Raw genomic sequence first — 16,507 nt, forward strand, 5'->3', positions numbered from 1 at the left:
ACTTGTGAAGCTTGTTGATCAGAGTCAGAGGGAAGCATGGATCCTCTAACTGTTGTACCTTCTGATTCTGAACTCAGAGGAGAAGTACTTAGTCTTCAGAGCCATTTTTCTTCTGGACTTCAGAGTCTTCACTTTTTAGCTTCTGGATCTTCAGAGTCTTCTACACCATCAGAACATCTGAACCTTCAGAGTGTCTGGTTTATCAGAACGTCTGGATCTTCAGAACTTCAAGTGAGCTGAGTCCATATCAGAGCTTGATTAACATCAGATCTTCTGAAGCTTTTATACTGTTCAGATTGAACATAGAGATTGCGAAGGCGTTGCTAGGGTCACTCTTTAAGCAAAGTGCTTCTGATTTGTGTGAGATTATATTAAGGTCAGAGCCTGTTAGGAGCATATTCAGAAAACACGTTAGAGTACCACAATTGTTCATACTAAAATGTTAACTTGTAATCATCAAAACATACAAATGTACTACACAATCAAAACTTGATCTTACAATCTCCCCCTTTTTGATGATGACAAAACCAAGTATTTGATGAACAATTCTTAAACAATAAACTGAATTCACTTAGAGTTTAGAGAAATAGAATTAGACTTATCCTGATGTGAATGGTTTATTTTGCTCATTCTGAATCCAAGTCACAGCTTGATTCTGAGCTTAGTGTTGGTCAATATGCAAGTGCACAGATATCTCCGGGTTTTAATTTATCGAACCACAGGGAATTGGAATGTGAATTCAGTTTAAGAGTCAAGTTCAAGGTTAAAAAGCGAATAAAATTCAGTTTTTAAGATTGGTTGTTTCTTTGATTATGTAACAGATAAATGAACAAGTAGTAAAGCGATTGAAATTCAGAAATGAGATTGCCTTGGGTTCTTGTTCAACTAATTTAGTTTTAGAAAACCTTCCTATCCAATAAATCGTGAGTCTCTCCTTGAAGTTCTAGCCTAGATAGTCATCTATCGATGCCTCGTAAAGAAAACCCTTTCTAACCATAGTTTCAATTCCTTGATAACCTAAACATTTGATAGAAGCAATAAGCATACAATTTAGGCCAACCAACCTCAACTCTTCCTCTATTCCTAGCAGCAAGTATAGAAGGAGTAATCTCACAACAAGTCCCAATTCTATAACAAACTATCGTTATGATTATAGAAAAGTAAGAAGCTAGCATGCATTCAAGCTTGAAAGATTAAGCATAGAAGTGAGATTCAAGGGTTTACTCAGAAAATTATGAATAAGAAAGGAATTTAAAGCTAAAACATCCAAAGTCTTACAAAGAACCCAAAACAAAGGGTTTTTAGCCAAGCATGGCTATGGAATCCATACAAGAAGATGAAGATAAAACCTGGAACATAAGGCCTAGAAAAAGTTCCTCAAGCTCCAGAACTCAAACCCTCTCTTCTAACTTATTGAAATATGATAAAATGACAAAAGGTTCCAAAAGAAATGACAAAAACTCAATTTATAGGCAATCTGTGCGAACTGGGGCGCTCAAGCGCTGCCCTGGGGTGCTTGGGCGCCCATATGGCAGAAGCACAACCCAAGCTTCTGGAGTGCTGGCGCTTGAGCGCCAGGTGAGGGCGCTTGAGCGCCAGCTTCACGATGCTGGTGGCTTTTCAGCTTTTGAAACTCCTCCTTTGAATGCTTTCTTCAATTCCCTTGCATCTGTGCCTTCCTTTTCCAAGAGTTAACTACTGCTGCACTAAAAGACCAAGACAAGAGAAAAAAAATCAAGAAATTCAAATGGTCTTTAACCACCTTAGTCCTCACACATCCATGGAAAACAAATGCAAATCCTAAACTTACTTAAAATGCAAGAAAGGTCCCTATAAAACTATGAAATTACCAAAATCGAGCAAAACATTAATAAAGATAAAAATGCATGGGAATGCATGAAACACTACATGAGACTCAACAAAAAGACTCAAAACTAACAAAGGAATGACCCTAAAAACACCACTAAACTAGGGTCATCACACCACTATACTCAACGACAGCTCGTCCTCGAGCGTCACTAAGATCAGCTTGCCCTCAAGCTCAAAGAACTACTCCTAACACACATGCCAAAAGAGGGATACACAACATCAGAAAACTGAGGGATCAAGTGAATACAGCTAGTTCCAAGAGAAAGATACAACAATCAACTTCATGCTACCCTTAGATAAAGAAGAATTAGAGTCCACCCTGAGGAGCATTTAGAACTAACATCCTAGCATGAGACAACTGTTTAGTGCTCTGAGCACACAAGCAAGTTCATAGGTCCTGGGAATCATTCACTCAAGAGCAACTAAAGTTGACAATGCATTATTCAATGAGACTTCAAAAGGGTTGCAGTGTTGGCTTGGTAAAGCACAAGGTAGGTGGTCCCTAAGGAAGACTATGGCTGCACAAAATTTTAGCGTGGTCTTATTAGAAACCCCGGAGCTTTTAACAACAAACTTTACTAACGCAAGTCTCTTGACCCCTCTTTTTCAACTTTCTTTTGTTTTTCTCTTCTTCTTTTTTTTTAACTCCAACTAGATTAGGAGTTTTTTTATTTTGTTTTTTTTTTCTATTTTTTCTTTGGGGCAAGAAACAATTGCACTTTTCATAAACTAGCTCAATTAAGATTTAAGGACCACAACTCCCCATTTAATCCAACCAATCATCCAGCCCAATAAACAAGGTAACAATAGAATCTCCATAAGGCTCAAAAGGGTCAACTAAGGACAAATATGTTATAAAACAAATTCTGAAGTCCAAGAAAACCTACCAGTCTCAAAGATGCAATTCTCCCGGATTATGCAAAGAGTGAATTCAACACAGAACCAAGAAGTGCAAGTGAGTCAGGATCCTCCATGGAAATTATATAGCGAAGGGTCAAAGATGGACCCTTGTGGACTCACATCAACTCTATCCTCAAGACAACACTTAGAAGATCGAAGTCTCATCCTCTCTTTCCCATCATGCAAACACTCCCCCAAAAACAGCACAACGTATCCTCTTAAAAACAAGTTCAAAGCAAGCATCATGTGAGAGAGTAAAACTCAGAAGCATGCCATTAAAGTATAGGGAAATAACAACCCAGACACAAAAGACTCTATATGCAAAACTCTACAAAGGAAAAATATGCTAAAAATGCATGAACTTTGCGTAGAATGTAGGGGTAACCTCTTTTACCAAACAAAACAGAGGCCTCAGAACCGCTTTTTTTCTGAACTTCAGGCTCCCATTCCCTGCAAAAACACAACAACCAACATGCAGAATAAAACAAGACTTGGGTTGTCTCCCAAGCAGCCCATTGTTATAGTCTTAGGTAGACTATCCGCCTTGTCAAGTTGGAGGTTTGAAAAACATGGTTTCTAACTTCAGTAGCTCACCACCTAAGTACACTTTCAACCTTTGCCCATTCACAGTGAAGGTATTCTTGGTCTCTGGGTTTTCAACCTCTACCGCTCGATGAGGGAACACCCTCTTGACCACAAAGGGTCCAGACCATCTAGACTTCAGTTTCCCAGGGAATAGCCTCAATCTAGAATTGAAGAGCAGCACTAATTGCCCTGAGACAAATTCCCTATTCAAAATCTTCCTATCATGCTACTTCTTTGTCTTTTCCTTGTAGATGCTAGCACTCTCATAAGCTCGGAGTCGAAACTCATCAAGCTCATTCAATTGCAAGAGTCTCTTTTCGCTAGCAACTTTCCAATCAAAATTCAATTTCCTTATGGCCCAATAGGCCTTGTGTTCTAATTCCACCGGTAAGTGACACGCTTTCCCAAAAACTAGGTGGAAAGGAGAGGTACTAATCAGAGTTTTAAAAGCGGTTCGGTAAGCCCATAAAGCATCGTCAAGTTTCCTTGACCAATCCCTTCTAGAAGAATCTACCACTTTTTCTAGAATACGTTTCAACTCTCGATTAGAAATCTCAACTTGCCCACTAGTTTGAGGGTGATAGGGGGTAGACACTCTATGCATAACACCATATTTTTCCAAGAGAGACTTGAAAGCTCTGTTGCAAAAGTGGTTACCCTCATCACTTATAATCGCTCTAGGAACACCAAACCTAGTGAAAATGTTATTTTTCAAAAAAGAAACCACCACTTTAGAGTCATTTGTTGAGAGTGCAGCGGCTTCAACCCACTTAGAAACATAGTCAACAGCCACCAGAATATACTGACAACCAAAAGAAAGTGGGAAGGGTCCCATGAAATCGATGCCCCAAACATCAAAAAACTCAATTTCCAATATATTTTTTAGGGGCATCTCATTTCTCCTTGAGATGTTACCAGTCCGCTGACACCTATCACAACTCTCAACAAAAGCTCTACTATCCTTATGCAGAGTAGGCCAATAGAAACCACTTTGGACGACCTTAGCAGCGGTCCTCTCCCCACTAAAATGTCCACCATAACTTGATCGATGGCAATGCCAAAGAATCTTCTCAAAATCAACTTCTGGGATGCACCTTCTTATGACTCCATCAGAGCAAATTTTAAAAAGATAAGGATCCTCCCAGAGGTAAGATTTTGCATCATGCAGGAGTCTCTTCTTATTCTGCCAGGTCAAGTCATGGGGAATAAGTCCAGCAACACGGTAATTAGCAAAATGTACATACCAGGGTAGGGATTTCTCGGTGGAAACAGCTAGGAGTTTCTCATCCGGAAACTCCTCCCTAATAGGTATTGGGCTGCATGCCCCACCTTCCAATCTCGACAAATGGTCTGCTACTCCATTGTCCTTGCCTCTGCGGTCAATGATCTCAAGGTCGAACTCTTGAAGGAGTAAGACCCATCGAATCAACCTCGGCTTAGAGTCCTGTTTAGCAAACAAATGTCTCAAAGCAGCATGGTCAGTATGAACAATAACTTTAAAACCCAAAATGTAAGGCCTAAACTTCACAAGCAAAGACTACACCCAACAACTCTTTTTCAGTTGTAGTGTAGTTCCTTTGGGCCTCACTCAAAACTCTACTCGCATAGTATATCACGTACAACACTCTTTCTTTCTTTTGACACAAGACAGCCCCTAAAGCTAAATCACTAGCATCACACATGATCTCAAATGGTAGACACCAATCCGGAGCAACAATAAAAGGGCTGTCACCAAACTTCCTTTAATAGACTCAAAAGCTTTCAAACAATTCTCATCAAAAGTAAAAGGTGCTTCCTTCTCAACCAAATTGGTCATAGGCTTAGCTAATTTGGAAAAGTCTTTAATAAACCGCCTATAAAATCCAGCATGCCCAAGGAAACTCCTAATACCCTTGACATTAGTCGGGGGAGGGAGCTTTTCGATGACTTCAATCTTAGCTCTATCAACCTCAATCCCCTTTTCGGACACCTTGTGTCCAAGAACTACGCCATCCCTAACCATGAAATGGAACTTCTCCCAATTCAAGACCAAGTTTGTCTCTTGACATCTCTTCAATACCAAGGCTAGATTCCCTAGACAAGCATCAAAATTTGGACCAAAAACAGAGAAGTCGTCCATAAAAATCTCAATGCAAGTCTCTATCAAGTCAGAGAAAATAGCGAACATACACCTTTGGAAAGTGGCTGGGGCATTGCAAAGCCCAAATGGCATTCTCTTGTAAGCAAACACGCCGTAAGGGCAAGTGAATGCCGTCTTCTCTTGGTCTTCCGGAGCAACACAAATTTGGTTGTACCCGGAGTAACCATCAAGGAAACAATAATATTGATGCCCTGCCAACTTATCAAGCATTTGATCTATGAAAGGTAAAGGAAAATGGTCCTTCCTAGTTACTGAATTCAACCTTCGATAATCAATACAAACCCTCCACTTCGTCACTTGACGAGTGGGAATCAACTCATTATTCTCATTGGCAACCATTGTGATGCCTCATTTCTTAGGAACCACTTGAACGGGACTTACCCATTCACTATCTGAAATTGGATAAATCACACCTGCATAAAGCAATTTAATTATCTCTTTCCTCACCACATCCTTCATGGAAGGGTTAAGTCTTCTTTGGGGTTGGACTATAGGTTTGTAATTTTCTTCCAACAAAATTTTATGCATGCATATCGTAGGACTAATACCTTTGATATCATCAATAGTCCAACCCAAAGCTGACTTGTGATCCCTCAAAACTCTGAAGAGTTTCTCCTCTTCTAAAGGTGTGAGAGCACTACGCAAAATAACAGGTTTATTCTCACCTTCCTCAAGATAAGCATACTTGAGAGAGGAAGGGAGTGGCTTGAGCTCACTCTTCTCATCAATTGGAATCTCCTCATCCCTAATTAATTCTTCTTTCCAAATGCTTTTGGTGGCAAGAGATGAGACATATTCTAATTGAGATAGATTAGCATTCACCTCATGGTACAAGGAGTCAAGTTCACTCTCAAGATTTTGGTCCTTTATTTCTAGCCCCTCCATGATTGTTGTTTCCAAGGGGTCCTTAATAGATATCCTAACAAACTCTTCACACACAAGCTCATCAACCACTTCACACCGAAAAATTTCCTCATCCGCTTGGTGTTTTAAGGAGTCGAAGATATTAAAGAGGACCTCATCTTCACCCACTCTCAAAGTTAGAGTTCCCTTGGCCACTTTAATTTCAACCTCACCAGTGGCTAAGAATGGTCTCCCCAAAATGAGAGGGACTTTTGAGTCCTCTTCCATGTCTAGAATGACAAAATCCACTGGGAAGACAAACTTATCCACCTTAACCACAACATCCTCAATGATCCCGTAAGGGGTTTTTAAAGATCTGTCCGCCATTTGCAAAGAAATCATAGTTTGGGTAACCTAACCTAAGTTCAACCTTTTAAACATACTGAGCGACATCAAATTGATACTCGCCCCTAAATCACACAAGGCTTCTACCACAGTTAACCCCTCTATTTCTACCGGAATAGTAAAGCTCCCGGGATCTCTCCTCTTTTTAGGCATCTTTCTTTGCAAAATGACACTACACTCTTCGGTCATCAATATAGTTTCATCAACCTCACTCAACTTCCTTCTCTTGCTGAGAATGTCTTTCATGAACTTAGCATAGATTGGCATTTGCTCTAAGGCTTCGGAGAAAGGAATATTAATATGGAGCTTTTTGAAAACTTCCAAGAACTTAGAAAATTGTTTATCCAGATTTTTCTTCACCAAAGCCTTAGGAAATGGAATCTTGCGGAGTTCAGGGATATGAGTGTTAACAATCCTAGTTCTAGTGGGCTCTCTAGCTCTTTCCTCCATAACACCCTCATCTCTCTCTACCTCAGCTTCCTCATTTTTCTCTCCCTCAATTTTTTTCTCTGGCTCATGTAACACTCTTCCACTCCAAGTAGAGACAACAACAATATTTTCTTGCTCAGTTAAAGCCAAAGTTTCGGAAGAGAACTTACCTTGGTGATTTTCGGACATTTGCTTCGCTAGCTGCCCCAATTGACTCTCCAAGCTCTTTATAGCTAACTCGTGGCTCCTGTAATTACTTACTGAATGATCAATGAATCTCTCGATCAGCTCCTCTAGACTCCTCTTGCCAACCGCCTTTGCAACAATTTGCAGCTGGACAAATGGATCTTGCTCTATGGTTGGGACTCCTCCTCCATGCATTGATGCTTTGGTCTCACCATCACCATCATTAAGAGTACACTGGTTACTAACATGAGTCCCACCACAAAACTCACACTCCAAGCAAGTTATCTTGGCTCCACTTGACTTGGTCTCCTCTATATGTTTCCGGATTACCGCCATTTCCTCGGAGAGTTGCTTGTTGGAGGCCATGATCTTGTCATAAGCTTCAACTTCAAAAGAACTTCTTCGGATTTGGCGTTCATTCTCGGAGTTCATGGCCCTCACAGCCATCTTCTCTATCAAATCATACCCCGCTTGTGAGGGCAGAGAGTCAAACTCCCCATTCGAGGCCGCGTCCAAGCCAAACCTTGATGAATATAACAAACCATCATAGAACTTCGCCACACATTCCGCTTGGGTGAGATTGTGTTGAGGACATTTCCTCAAAAGCTTCTTAAAGTGCTCCCAAGCCTCATAAAGATTTTCATCTGTGGATTGTGCGAAGGTCATGATATCATTTTTCAATTTCCTCAAAAGAGACCTCGGGAAGAACCTCGTTGTGAATTTTTCTACAAGGTCTTCCCAAGTAGTGAGACTCCCTTGATTTTGTGAATTCAGCCATTCCTCTGCTGCGTCCTTCAACGAGAAGGGAAATAGGCTCAACCGGATTGCTTCCGAAGGAACATTCACCACACGATAAGTGTTGCAATTTCGGATGAACTTCTCCATATGAGCATGAGGATCATCCGAGGAACCTCCACCATATTTGCTTTGGCTCACCATGTTGATGAATGCTGGTCTCAACTCAAAGTTCCCAACTCCTTCGGGGATGACAATACTTCTGGGGTAGTCAAACCTCATAGACCCGGAAATTAGTTCCCGAAGAGTCCGGCTGGCATTCTCAACTTCTTGTTCACGCAAACGGAGGGTAATACCCTCTTGGATCCTTGCCTCAATGTGGGCTTGCATCTCCTCCTCTGTCATGCGACCTCCCATGGTGGTGCCTCTCTTGAAAGCAACCTGCGAATGACACTCAACAGAGGAAGATTAGTAGCACCAATTCTAGACAAGTTAAAAACCTAAAACATAAACCAAAAATCGCAAAACAATTCCCCGGCAACGGCGCCAAAAACTTGTTGGTCAATCTGCAAGTGCACAGATATCTCCGGGTTTTAATTTATCGAACCACAGGGAATTGGAATGTGAATTCAGGTTAAGAGTCAAGTTCAAGGTTAAAAAGCGAATAAAATTCAGTTTTTAAGATTGGTTGTTTCTTTGATTATGTAACAGATAAATGAACAAGTAGTAAAGAGATTGAAATTCAGAAATGAGATTGCCTTGGGTTCTTGTTCAACTAATTCAGTTTTAGCAAACCTTCCTATCCAATAAATCTTGAGTCTCTCCTTGAAGTTCTAGCCTAGATAGTCATCTATTGATGCCTCGTAAAGAAAACCCTTTCTAACCAGAAGATAGGTTCAATTCCTTAATAACCTAAACATTTGATAGAAGCAATAAGCATACAATTCAGGCCAACCAACCCCAACTCTTCCTCTATTCCTAGCAGCAAGTATAGAAGGAGTAATCTCACAACAAGTCCCAATTCTATAACAAACTATCGTTATGATTATAGAAAAGTAAGAAGCTAGCATGCATTCAAGCTTGAAAGATTAAGCATAGAAGTGAGATTCAAGGGTTTACTCAGAAAATTATGAATAAGAAAGGAATTTAAAGCTAAAACATCCAAAGTCTTACAAAGAACCCAAAACAAAGGGTTTTTAGCCAAGCATGGCTATGGAATCCATACAAGAAGATGAAGATAAAACCTGGAACATAAGGCCTAGAAAAAGTTCCTCAAGCTCCAGAACTCAAACCCTCTCTTCTAACTTATTGAAATATGATAAAATGACAAAAGGTTCCAAAAGAAATGACAAAAACTCAATTTATAGGCAATCTGTGCGAACTGGGGCGCTCAAGCGCTGCCCTGGGGCGCTTGGGCGCCCATATGGCAGAAGCACAGCCCAAGCTTCTGGAGTGCTGGCGCTTGAGCGCCAGGTGAGGGCGCTTGAGCGCCAGCTTTACGATGCTGGTGGCTTTTCAGCTTTTGAAACTCCTCCTTTGAATGCTTTCTTCAATTCCCTTGCATCTTGGCCTTCCTTTTCCAAGAGTTAACTGCTGCAACACTAAAAGACCAAAACAAGAGAAAAAAAATCAAGAAATTCAAAGGGTCTTTAACCACCTTAGTCCTCACACATCCATGGAAAACAAATGCAAATCCTAAACTTACTTAAAATGCAAGAAAGGTCCCTATAAAACTATGAAATTACCAAAATCGAGCAAAACATTAATAAAGATAAAAATGCATGGGAATGCATGAAACACTACATGAGACTCAACAAAAAGACTCAAAACTAACAAAGGAATGACCCTAAAAACACCACTAAACTAGGGTCATCACTTAGCTCCCCCTGAATCTAAGACTTAATGAAAACGTTAGTGATATCTAGATTCTGAGCTAAATAATAGAAGAGTTCAGAGTGAAAACGCATGACATAGATGAAATGAAATAATCACAGCGCATAAGTATTCAGAGTCACGAGTAGGGTATAGAAGTCAACCAATATCACTTCAGAAGAAGTGAAAATGTATTCCTTGTATTTGCCCAGTGACACATCTATGGTCATAAAGGTGGAACTCTTAAATTTTCCAAAAGAAAAAAAAAATCACACTAACACAGCTTACACATCAAAAACTGAGTTATACTCCCCCTTTTTGTCATAAGAAAAAAGCTTGGGGTGTGAAAAACTTAGCTTGAAGGATAAGGTACTTCCCCCGCAGAGAGGGTTTAAGTTTCAAAAAGATGGAGAAAGAATTAATGATGAAAAAGAAATTAACGAATTAAGGAAAGGAATTAATGCATATGTAGAACGTTTACCACCGGCCACGGGAGTAAAGAGAAGTTTCAGTTACCAATAACTTATCCTCGAGAAACTGCAATAGCAATAACTTCTGGAGAGAAAGGGGTTCTTATATAAAGCGATTAGGAACAGAGTAGGCTTCACACCAAGATTACTTCCGAATAACAAATGGCATCATACATGGTTGCATTGGAGGAGCTCAGAAAGAAGGCTTTTGATGAAGATCTGTTCATCAATGTGAGGCACCATACATGAGCTGATTACAACGCTGCTGGAAAAGGATCTTAGTCCAGAATTGGAGAAAGATCTGAAGGAGTTCCTCTGCTTCGTGGAGGAGATTCAGGAGCTATGCAAGCTGGAGCTGAATGTAACGCCCCGATTTCTCGAGTGTCACACAGTAACCAAAACGTCGTGAATTTTCGTCGTTTAATTAATTAATCTACAATTAGTGACAAAAGTTCAATTTTACAATATTCTTGAAACTTAACCATTTCAAACTTCCGGAAATAATCATCAACGTAAACCCCAAACTTTATTTAATCATTGAAAAGAGTATGAAATAACTATCCGAAAGAAAACTTCAAAGTAAATTACATCAAGTTAAACTATCCCAACTAAAAATAAAGTAATAGTTCAATGCTTCCAAAACTCGATACTCTCAATCCCAAAAGAAAATGGATGTCTCTCAACGCAACCATATTCTTGGCCCCTCCCTCTTTATCTTCTTCCTCTTCTTCAGGAGTGTAGTCGTCATCTGGTAGTGGCTCGTCACGTAGTATCAACTCCCAAGAATGAGTCGTCGCCGTTATCTTCACGACCATCTACCCCCCCCCCCCCCCTAAATAAAACACATAAACAAGTAGCGTAAGGGTCAGGTCTCATATTCTCATAAAAACATTCACATATACATGTACTCTCATAAATAACAAGGTATAATAAGCATAATCTTTAAGTTATATCTCAGTCAGTCACCTAAGTTCAGTTAGGCTAGCGACCTCACCATTCACACAACCACCTCAACACCAATGGCCATATTCACGATCATCCGCAGATGAACAATTCTCGGAGGGGACACACCGTACAACCCTCAATCACGTGGGGACACAGCGTACAACCCACAAAATCACAAGGTGACCGCAGTCAACCAAATCACGTGGGGACACACCGTACAACCCACAAACACCCTCGCGTGCAAGTAACTGTTTGTCTCTAACGGCACCATCGTTCTCATGGTACATAGTCTCACCTAGACCTATGTTCCATTAATCACATTTTCACTTTTTACTTGCAAGCGAGTTATTTCTCTTTCTCTTATATTGAGGCTCTAAGTCAATTCTTCCTAGAGTCTTTTATTCTCTTCACAAAACTAAAGATAGCAACACAACATTCACAGTGCCCAAAAGGGGATTACGGCTAGGTGAGAGACTCTTTGGAACAAATAACCAATTAAACAGTGTGAAATCATTTAAGAATAGCCATATACATAAAAACATGCATATTATGTCACAACAGCACCACAAGGCAAGTACCAAGGCTTAACAGCATATAACTCACAGCATCTCCTAAACACATGTTCCTAAACAAAACTTCAAAACATTTTCGCAACTCAACATATTGACAGCAGAAACAACTATCACAAAAACAGAGCCACAGAATGTATCTTTCAACCAAAAATCACGTATGATACCTTTCTGGAAAGCTATTTTAAATATCTACAACTCTCTAGTTAAACACTCGTTCATTTGAGTCTCATAATTAGGTGATATTAGGCCTTAAAGCTTACTGTCCGGAACAGGAAAGACAGCAGGTGTAACAGTTACTAAAAACGACCCCCAGATCACATTACTAAACCAAAAATTATGATTTTTATATGTCCGGAAAGCTATTTCGAAAATCTACAACTTTCATTTTAATCACTTTTTCATTTGACGAACATAAACAGGTCAAAGGGGGCTCTGAAGTCCGCTGTCTAGTACAGGAAACTGGCAGCGAAACTCCCACCTCTAGTTTAAGCTATAAATCATTTCAGCCCAAGGCTTTAAGCTATGTCCCACCAATAAAAAATCACATAGGTCTCATATCATAATAGTACAGCAAGCAAACCTTCAACCCAAACCCTCATGCAAACCCTCAACAATCAAGATTCTTCACAACCAAACATAGCAACAAGTCCCTAACAAACTACCCAAGTCCTAGGACCAGCCCTTACCTTGTTTTAGAGCTTGAAAATAGAAAGAAAGAAGATGGTTCTCCTGCTGTCCAAACCTCCTTGCCTTGCTCTCAGTCTCTCCCTCTTCCACTCGCGATCTCTCTCCCTCTCGCAAGCTCTCTCTCGCGTGCGCGTCGTGAGTGGTGGTGGCGGCTTGGGCGGCGGCGCTCCTCTTCTCTCTCAAGCTCTCTCTTCTCTATTTTCCTCTGGTTTCTAACGTGAAAGAGTGTGGGTGCAACATCTGTTTTCTGATTCTTAGAAAATAGGGTTTCCCCCCCCCCTCTTGACTAAAACCCATGCAAACCAACATGTGGGCTAGGGTTTGGCTTTTACCTTTTTAAGCCCAAACCACTTAAACCTATGGCCCACTAATTAACCCTAATCAGGTCTGAACATAATTAAAACCCAACTATTTTTAATTAAAAACCCAACCAAATTCGGAATAAAAATAAAAACACATTAATGAATTCGCTGGCACTTTACAGCCAGAACCCTGCTCGGTAAAAATCAAATAGCTAGAGTTACAGAGGTCGGAATGACCTGATTCCACTTCGAGAATTTTCTACACTTAAAGGGCTACAACTCTCATGAAGGAAGGTTTCCCAAATGAGGTCGTTAAGACCCTCTAAAAATTCACACAAGTTGACAGGCGTAATCTGTCAAAACTCAAACTTAGCCAAAAGTCTCATTTTATTCAATCTATCACTTAAGCATTACATAGGTAAGTCTAGGGTCTTACACTGAAACTGTTGGAAGAGAAAGAAGCAGTGGAGAAGGATCTGGAGACGATGGAAGAGAGTCTGGAGAGGGATGAGCTGAGCAACTGGCTCTGCAACATAGAGTACATACTCGATCGTCAAGAGAAGGAAAGAGTGGAGCAGTGCCAAGAGTGTAGGAGAATGAGGAAGGATCCTCCATTTTAGAGTAATGCAGAAATATGATGATGTAATATGTAATTGAGATATGATATATAAAGAAAAACAATTTTCAGATATATGTTGTTGTAAATGCAAGAAGGTAGGCGAAATAAATAATCACATAACGCAATAACGAAACTAAAAGCAAAGAAAACAAATAACAGAAGGTTTATCAAACAAAGAAGAAAAACGAGAAAGATCCTAAAACTAAGGTTTTGCAGTTCGACGAAGGAGTTCTTGAATGGCTTCGTTCATTTTGAACAAGAGAGTCTCATGAGAATTAAGACGTTGTTCCAAAATAGCAAGTCTTGAAGATCTTTGCTGAGTAGAACTGGATGGAACATCCTGAAGATTGTCTTGAGCAGAGTGAGGAGCTTGAGTGGAGTGTGAAGCAGCACTTGTGAAAGGCACTGGTGCAAGAACTTGACCTCTGAGAGCATCAGCTTAAGCCTGTAGCCTCTCAGCTTCTTTCAGAGCTTCTAACTTTGCATTCTCAAGGCGTTCAGCTTCTAGACGTGCAGCCTCTTCTTCTTGTTCTTCCTTCTTTCTTGCTTACTCAATAGCTTCAAGTAACTCAACCCTTAGTTGTTGTTCATGCATAGCCACTCTTCTGTTGAAACGCTGCCTAGCAGCTTCAATCCTCTGATCCCTTTCAGCTGTGAGATGACTCATCAAGATAGGAACTTGAGCAATCATCCAATCACACAGATGATCTCATTCTTCAGCAACAGCGTCAGGGTTCTCATGAAGGTCAGTGTGACCTTGCACATTGCGAACCATTAATGATACTTCATAATTTTTTGAAAATGAAAGAAATATTATTACTAAGAGAGATCAAACCCGATGTCAAGACACAGCAGCCGGCAAAATACATAGGCCAATAGTTTGAGCAAACAAAACCCACCACCAACCCGCAAAGTGGCATCAACGTTATCCCAAACAAGAGCCTCATTAAAACCTTACTGGGTAAACCCAGTGGGAAAAACCCCAGTAAGGAAAAAGAGTACCACAAGCTTGGGATAGCCACCCTGCTACAAGAAAAACCACAAACTATGCTCAAAATAATGACAGACCAAAACTGCCTCAAAGCCTTCTAAATTCGTGTAAAACAGAGCCAATAACAGCAAAACAGGAACAGCAACAGCAATACAGCAGCAGGAAAACAGCATCAACAAAGCTGCAGCAGCAAATCAGCACCAGCAAACAGCAACAGCAAACAGCAACAGCAAATCAGCATCAGCAAAACAGCAACAGCAAACCAGCACCAGCAAAACAGCAACAGCAAACAGTAAAGACAGCAACCGCAAAGCCAAGAACGTCAAGAGAACAACTGCATCAGCAAACCAGCAGCAGCAAAACAACAACAAAAACAACCACCAGCACCCACATATTACAAACAGCAACGTTCAAATATGGTCCCTGCAAAGAAAAAGACAAATCCAGTACAAAGCATCCAATAGACAAGTCTAATGGCCTGAGAACCACCAAACCGGTTCCACACAGAAACAGCCTTGTTTTGCCAACGCATCTGCCTCCGTGTCCCCTCCCTCATAATATGATTCACCCCCTTACAATCCACAAGGGGCATCAAGTAGTCAATCATATTGAACTCATTGGTTAACTTCCACGGCCTCCTATTTTCTCCAATTATCCAACCAACTGCTTGAGTCGAATCACTCTCAATCTGAATATTAGATACCAAAAATTGCTGGCAAAATAAAAGAGCATATAAAATAGCCAAGACCTCTACTTCATCCGCTCTCTGAACCTCCACTTTTCTTGAGAATTTTCCCAACACATACCCCATGCTATTCCTCAAGAGCCGGATTGAAAGGATCCATCAACATTAAATTTTAATTGCAAACCATGAGGAGGCCTCCAAGGCACAACAGTAGCAAATTGTAAAGCCAGTAGCAAATTGTTCTACTCCATAAGGGCATTCCTTCCACCAAGCCTTCATAATTAAACACACTGATGCACTCAAGAAGGGAGTTGGGTTTAAGATATGTATAGGGAACAATGGAGAGATTGGTTTCAGGAGAAGTGGGGTGATTATTGCTATTTGCTTCAGAAGCACCTTGAGGAGAACCAACATCTAGAGTTTGGACATTTGAGGTGTTGATCTCAAGGTTAGGCTGAGAGGTCTCAACCTCAGGGTTTGGAGATCTAACCGAGGAATGGTTTGAGACCGAGTTTTCTGGTTGGACATGTTCTGGTTGAAAGGGAAGTGCTGGTTGTACAAAAAGAGATGAAGGAGATGCTGCATTCAGAGGGACTACTGGAATGGGATGATCTGGATCAACTAGACGTTCTGGTCTAGGTCCAGGATATTTTCTTGGGCTAGGAATGGTCTGATAGTAGTCAGGGATAGCAAACTCTTTCTGTTTCGCAATTTGATCAAATTGGCGAATGGATTCAGAGTTATTTGAGGGTGAAGAGTCGGCAACATTTATGGGAAAGGATACAGAGGGACAAGGAGCAGTAGTGTTTGTATCAGTTGTTCTGCGAGCAGGATGATCTAATGCTCTACGGACAGAGTGATCAGAGGTTCTGGGTTCATGATGAGATTGGTCAGACATAATGGGTTCAGAGGCTTGTGGGTTATATTGAATGGTTATAGGTGAGGTAGGTTCAGAGGGTTTGGGAGTCTGAAGCATATTCCAAAGAGGTGCTTCTTCATCAGAGGGTTGAAAGAATGAAGATCTAGGTGAGGTAGTTGGAGAGGTGTTTTGGTCAGCTGGTTGAGACTCTTGAATGGGAGAGAGTGGGGTAGCAGTGCGATTTAGAAGGGAAGAAATGGGTAGTGCATCAAATGAGCTTAAATCATCATCATTAAATGAAACAGCAAACTTACTTGATGATTTCACTACAGACTGAGTAACCCTGGCAGAAGCCTCAGTTCTGGTTACCTCAACAGCTGGTTCTGCACGAGTTGGCTTCTCCACAATTCTCA

General features: G+C 40.7%; 1 non-coding gene across 1 annotated transcript; it reads left to right on the plus strand.

The window, feature by feature from the left end:
• The first annotated feature begins 7,934 nt into the window (after positions 1 to 7,934).
• On the plus strand, positions 7,935 to 8,041 carry LOC130727076 (small nucleolar RNA R71). Its single transcript, XR_009015116.1, has one exon. It is a non-coding gene; the product is annotated as a small nucleolar RNA R71 (small nucleolar RNA).
• The last annotated feature ends 8,466 nt before the right edge of the window (positions 8,042 to 16,507 follow it).

This window comes from Lotus japonicus, chromosome 6, assembly GCF_012489685.1.
Source record: "Lotus japonicus ecotype B-129 chromosome 6, LjGifu_v1.2".
NCBI lineage: Eukaryota > Viridiplantae > Streptophyta > Magnoliopsida > Fabales > Fabaceae > Lotus > Lotus japonicus.